The sequence below is a fragment of the Cotesia glomerata genome, linkage group LG10, assembly GCF_020080835.1.
Source record: "Cotesia glomerata isolate CgM1 linkage group LG10, MPM_Cglom_v2.3, whole genome shotgun sequence".
Lineage (NCBI taxonomy): Eukaryota > Metazoa > Arthropoda > Insecta > Hymenoptera > Braconidae > Cotesia > Cotesia glomerata.
In genome coordinates this window covers 3,152,219-3,158,895 of record NC_058167.1, presented here as the reverse complement: position 1 = coordinate 3,158,895, position 6,677 = coordinate 3,152,219, and positions in this window count along the sequence as shown.

The window sequence follows — 6,677 nt, the reverse complement described above, 5'->3', positions numbered from 1 at the left end:
AATAATAATAATAACAATAACAATAATAATTATAATAATAATAATAATCATTATTACAATAAAAATAATAATTGCAATAATATATTTTATATTTTGATTTTTTGTGTCAAAATAAAAAATAAATAAAAAATATAACAAAAATTTTTATTAAAAAAAAAAACATTGTAGAAGTTTCAAACGTGGGATTTTAAACACTTGAGCCAAAAGCTCAGTCGCATGTCTATTGAAACGGCTAACGAACTGGGGGTAGTCACTTATATTTAAGTTGCGTTTGTAAGCTTCAAATAACCATTAACAGTAATAAATATCATTAATAATAAATAATTATTATTATTATACTTTATGTTATAAAAAATACCATAATAATTATACTAATAAAAAATGCTTATAAATTAATCGTGATGTATCTACGATTAAATTATCTTTAAATAATTTTTTTTAAATAATAAAAAAAAATCTGAAAGCATTAAAATTTTGACGAGTGACGTCACACTGAGGCTCCTCGCGCTCACTTCATTTTTTTCCAAGCCTTACTTTCGACTTGCCTACTCACGAACGTGCTCAGATTCCATGTATTGTAAAGATGCTAACCGTTCAGTGGGGGAGCATTGGCGCGTGAGGGGCAATCGTCTTCGGCCGCTCTCGGTTCCTTCCGAGCAACATCGTCGCTGCTCGCTCACGGATACAGCAGTGTATCATTGTGTGGCGTGCGGGTAGAGGCCTAGGGAAAGGGTAAGTTCTACCCATGATCTTGCTGCACTGTCTGCAAAGCTTGTTAGCTCTACTTGCTCTGGCAACGGAATTTCAAGCAGCTCGTCGTAGACTGCGTTCCATAGATCGGGTCCCATTATTGAGCCTTGCGGCACGCCAGCCGTTATAGCGTATTCTTGTGGGCCTTCAGTAGTTTCCATTATTAGCTTTCTATCGTCAAGGTAGTTGTCGACTAGTGCTAGATTCTCTGGTTCCGCGTCAAACTTGTGCTCCAGAGCGTCTAAAATGTCTCCCCAATTTGCACTGTTAAAAGCGTTTTTGACATCTAGCGTAAGGAGACGACATACTTTATGAGCTTTGAGGCTGCCAGACCATGCTTGTTTTGCTGTCTATGACTTTCTCGATCGCTCCAACTGTCGAACGACCTTTCCGGAAGCTATGTTGGTTGGTGGCAGAGCCTGCAGCTCGGTCGATGTCGTTACGAAGTTTTTTTTGTATGAGTTTCTCAAGCAGTTCGCCAGCAATGTCCAGCATGCAGAGTGGTCTAAACGACGAAGGTGTTACGGGGGTTCCTTTACCTTTGTCTAAGAGAACCAATCTTTGCCGCTTCCAGACCGCGGGAAACGTGCCAGTTGCCAAGCATGCATTGTAAGTGTTCAGGAGTATGTCTGGGTATTCTAGGGCTAGAGGTCTGATCACCGACATCGGGATGCCATCCTCTGATAGCCCTCCAGGTGCCCTTCCCGTCTTGAGAGACTTTGCCGCGTTTTGCAGCTCTTTAGTTCTAAAAAGTGTTGATATGCAATCTTTTCCGTAATGTCTTTTCTCCCGCGGCGGGTGTTTAGTAAACAGCTCCGCTACAATGCTGTCCATTAAGGCAGTGTGTGTGTGTATGTGTGTGTGTGTGTGTGTGTATGTGTTTAATAACCTTCCCATATGTTTTTAATGGTTAGACCAGTTTGAACGAACTTGGTGGCGTTTGAAAGGGAGTCACTAAACTTTGATTTTTTGTACCATCCGAACTGATGTGGTCCAATAGATTTTGAAAAATTTAAAAGAAAGTGTTATTTAGAATTTTATCTCTAACTAATATATTACTTGCAAAAGCTAATCAGCTCTTAAGCCTAAAAAATGACGTTGATTGTTGTAAGCCGCACCAAAATCGATCCATGCGTTGAAGAAAAACCGTGATCGAAAAATTCCGAAAAAAAGGGTTTTTTTTTAATAACTTTGAAATTTTTCCTTGAATTATTTTTGATTTGATAAATAATAATTGAATAAAAAAAAAAATATTTAATTTTTAAAAATAAAAGAAAAAAGTTTTTTTCTTATAAGTTCGAAACTTGCCTTTAGATCGTCTTACATCTAATAGACTAATTATAAGTGCTTAAAAATCTCTCTTAAATCGGTCAAATCATTCATGAGATATTAACGGTTGTAATAGTTACGTAACAAAATCATTTTGTTACAGCAGCAAAATCATTTCGTTACGGGAACAAAATCAGCTATCTTACAGTAACAAAATTATTCTGTTTTCCGAACAAAATTATTTTGTTGAGACAGCAGATTGATTTTGTAAACTAACAAACTGATTTGTTATTACAACATAACTAATTTTGTTAATGTAACTCATAGATTTGTTGTTATAAGTATAATCATTTGTTATTTCAACATATATTTTAGTTATCCTGTCTTGACAGAAAACTTTTTTAAAGAGCGTTTAATTTTCTACAAGAATATGTTTTGACCTCAACAATGCAACTAATCGTTGAAGAGCTACAGAATTCCTTAGTAAAAAAACTTTAAAATTTTTATGAGTGTCAATTTCCAATTCGAATAACTTTTGAAGGATTGCATTTATCAAAAAATTATTAGAGACCTTTTTTGAAAAGCGTTCAATTTCCTACAAAAATACCTTGTGACCCAAACAATTCAACTATTCTTTGAAGAGCTGCAAAATTCCAAACTTAGCACGAAAAAATTTCCCATGTTAATTAAATGAAAAATGGAAAATCGTGATGAGGCACAACTTAATATTAAAATTAAGAGCTCCCGTTTTACCAGGCGTCTTTTTTTGGTATCCTGAACAATGTTTTCCGTCGATTTTTTTGATACAGCCTATTCTTTATATATAAACTTTTGTAATGTAAGATATTTATCATATCCTACTTTTCTAGCCTTAAAAAAATATATTGAACAAAAAATATAATATAACAGAGAAAGAAAACAAGATGTTCATAAGTTAAAATCAATGAAGAACCAAAATTTCACGGAAAAATCAATTCAAGGCTTAATATCTTGCTTAATATTGATCTTAGCGATTTGGTCTATAGGATTTTTTTTGTAGAAAATTAAATTATCTACAAGTTTGTTATTTACATCTTTTCCGTAGCTCTTGTTATTTACGAGATAAATGCGAAAAAATGCAAATTTGATAGAAAAATCAAGTTCAGTGGCCCGTACTGCCTTATCAGTGTGAGTTACGACTTTGCCGCAATGGGCACTTTTGTAGAGCGATCAATTCTGAGAAAAAACCATCTTCGGACAAAGTGATCCCATGAAATGCCGTTGAGCTTAAGAAATTCAAAGATTAAAAATCAGAGTTTTTGTGTTTTTTCAATGGGAAATCTTTACACGCCTTGTTTGAGGACTTAATTTAATATTAAGGGCTCAAACTTTCAGGGAATTTTTTTTTGAATATTTCCAACAAGAATTCACGATGGGACCGAAAAAAAAAAAAAAAAGTAAAAAAAAAATCACCCTAATATATATATTTATAATATATATAGAATCTTTTAACAGAAGATTTAATTGGGCACTTCCAGCCAAATTTTGAATTTTCACCGGAAATGCCCAAACTAACCTTCTGTTAAAAAATTCTATAAGAATCAAATACATCGTCTCACACCAAAATATCTCAGGAAATGCCCAAACGCAGCCCTTGTTAAAAGGTTCTCCACGGGAGTTACATTTTGGCACACCCTAATATATATGGGTGATTCTCTGTAAGGACGTCTTAAATCTGTATAAAATTGTCCGACCAAATTATTTTTGATTTTATTAGAAAAAAAAATTAACAAGGGCTACAAAACTATCAGCTTAATTATAATAAATAAACAGCCAAATTAATTTTTGCTTTTTCGATATTTGTGTATCTTTTGCCGTATAACATGACAGGGGACTGACTGCCAGGGGACTGATTTTTTTTATCGAATTGAGAAAAATCAAGCAAACTATTTCAATGCATTCAACTTTTTAAGTTCTCAATGAATGTTTACATTAATTAGAATAATATCAAGACTTATGAATCCAATTTTATAAATAAATTATAAACAAAAATAGCTGACAGGGGACTGAGTTTTGAATTGGCCCAGACACATATTTCCAGAAAAAACGGTGTTTTGACACTAAATAAAATGCCGATAAAGCGCTAACAGCCCTATGGTTATTAACTTACGACTAGTTAGATCCTTATAAACCTTACAAAAAGTAAAATAACACGCTAGATTTTTTTTTTTGGCTTTGTACTTCTAACAGGGGACTGATCTTAAAATGCCTGGGACAAACTTTGGTTTAATGAATTTAATGAAACAAATTAACTTTCGGTACTTTTTATTGAAGAAGATTGTTAGTTAACTAATTAAGTTTATAAACATTATGGATGAAATTATATATTATGCTCCAATGCTCCAGCCAATACATCATTCAAAATGTCGATATCGGAAAATTGGACTTACGGCGCCATCTCTGGAGTTCACAGCTAACGACGGACCCAGCAGAGAGGGGAGAGAGAAAAGAATGCGACATGTGCTGATGTTTTTCCTTCTTCCACGTTTCCGACTTGCCGTGTGCAGATACGTTTTTACGATACTTAGTTTTTTTTGTTATTTTTGGGGAAAACTCCTTGAGTAATTCTGGCGTTTGAAATCTACGTATATTTAATTAGCCACGACGTAGTGTGCTAATTTTGGGTTGCCGAAAAATAAAGGCAGTGCGACGATAATTAGCTGTTGCTAATTAGTTCCTCGACGAAAGCGTCATACAGTACGACGCGTGTTCTGGTGTGATTGTTAGTCGACGTGTTCGGGTTCCAAAGAATCAGCAAGTATCCTCGCCGAGGAATCCATTATCCAAGAGTCCGACGTGGAAGCCGAGAGCGACTTGGTGGCAGAACAACCCAGGAATAACTTCAGGTCGACGCTGTGACCAGGGTGAGTGGCTTTGTCTCAATTGAAGTAGCTCGTGGGATTCGAATTTGTTAATTAAACAGTTAACTAAACAGTTAATTAAACAGTTGGATTGGGTTCATTAAATAATTAATTTATGTAGTATTAAGTGTACTCGACACTAGTCGAGTCATAGTGTAAGAACGTCAAGGCTAAGTTGAGTCAGTCAGCAGAGATAATCCCACGAGTTATTTAGGTACCGCCAATTTTTTTGTGTGTGTGTTTACGGACGTATAATTTTTATTGTTCGTTATAAGTATTATGCTGGTTGATTTTGTACTCCCAGAGTAATCGAACCCGAGAAACGGCTGCCGCGTCCGAGGTAGGCAATCGGACGTAAGTTGCCCACTCTCAGCGGAGCATCTGGGACTTAGAATAGAATTTGAACTGTGTGAGACTCAGTGACAGAGAACTGAGTTATTATTTCATTTTTTTTACTTAAGTATTTAATTTAATTATTGAGTAAATTCGACGATTGAATTTTATTATTTAAGGTTTAATTAAATTCGGCGAATAGATGATTTAAATCTTGAAATTTAATTTCGCTATTCTTAATTGAATTTTGGTGCATCGATTATCGAGTTTTACTTATTTAATTAATCGTTATTAATTAAAGCAAGCGGAGATTTATTTTTTTTGTATGGTTATTAATTTTAATTAATCATCATTAATTAAAGCCGGCGATTCGATTTACTTCTTGAATTTAACAAATTGCTATTAACTGAATTTAGTGAAGATTATTTTTTTTTGTTAGTTTACTGAAATTAACAGTCAACAGCCCGTTGACTGTTATACGGACCTAACTCAACTATCGATGAGTATCAATTCCAATGGAAATGAAGACTAGCGCCACCAACTTCAACGAAGGAAGAAGTGGGTACTTCTCTATGAGGAAGAGGATTCGAGGCTGGACTGTTCACGGATTCGGACGCGCTTTTGCGCGCTCCGCAACCTAAAGTTAATTTCGACGTATTGTCGCGATTTTGTTCACTTGAAATTAATTGATAAATTGTATTGAAGTATTTATTTTTTTTTTAAATAATTTATTTATCGAGTCGACCGCATGAAGCTTTTCCGAGCTGCTGCGATGAGGACGACGCTCAATTGCTTGGTAAGCCGACGTTCTTGTAAAGAGTTGAATCCAGCGTTTCGAGTCCACGTTGTCATTTTGTAAAATATTTTGATTAACAAAATAATACGCGAGGATTCAACGCTTTACGATTATTTTTTTTTGTAATGCTGTTATTACATAGTGTGATTGCCGATGTATGAATGCGAGTGTGAGAAATAAAATTGAGGTGACGACGTGTTAAATTTGGTTTCAAATTAAGAGAAACGTTAAGTTACGACGTTTCAATAATTTTGTTAAAAGTTAATATCGACCTCCAACGTATATTTGTTAAATAAATTGTTATTTTTTTCTGTTAAATTCATCTAAATTTATTTCGAGTAATTTTAAGAATTTTCGTTTAATTTGCTGTCTGATTTTTTAACGACGAGTATTTCAGCATGGCCCGCCACCCTGAGGAAGAGGTAAGAGCTAGCCGAAGTCGCAGTAGTAATTAATTGGAGATCATTCTCCTGGCGCCCTTTTTTTTAATAATAATTCTCTTTTTTAGTAAGCCAAAAATTTCCAATATAAACGGTGAGCCTGGCTTGGTAAATCCCCGGGTCAGGCAAAACCACGTTATATAATTTGAAACAAATTATATAACAGGTATTTTCTCCCCCGTGCGTTAG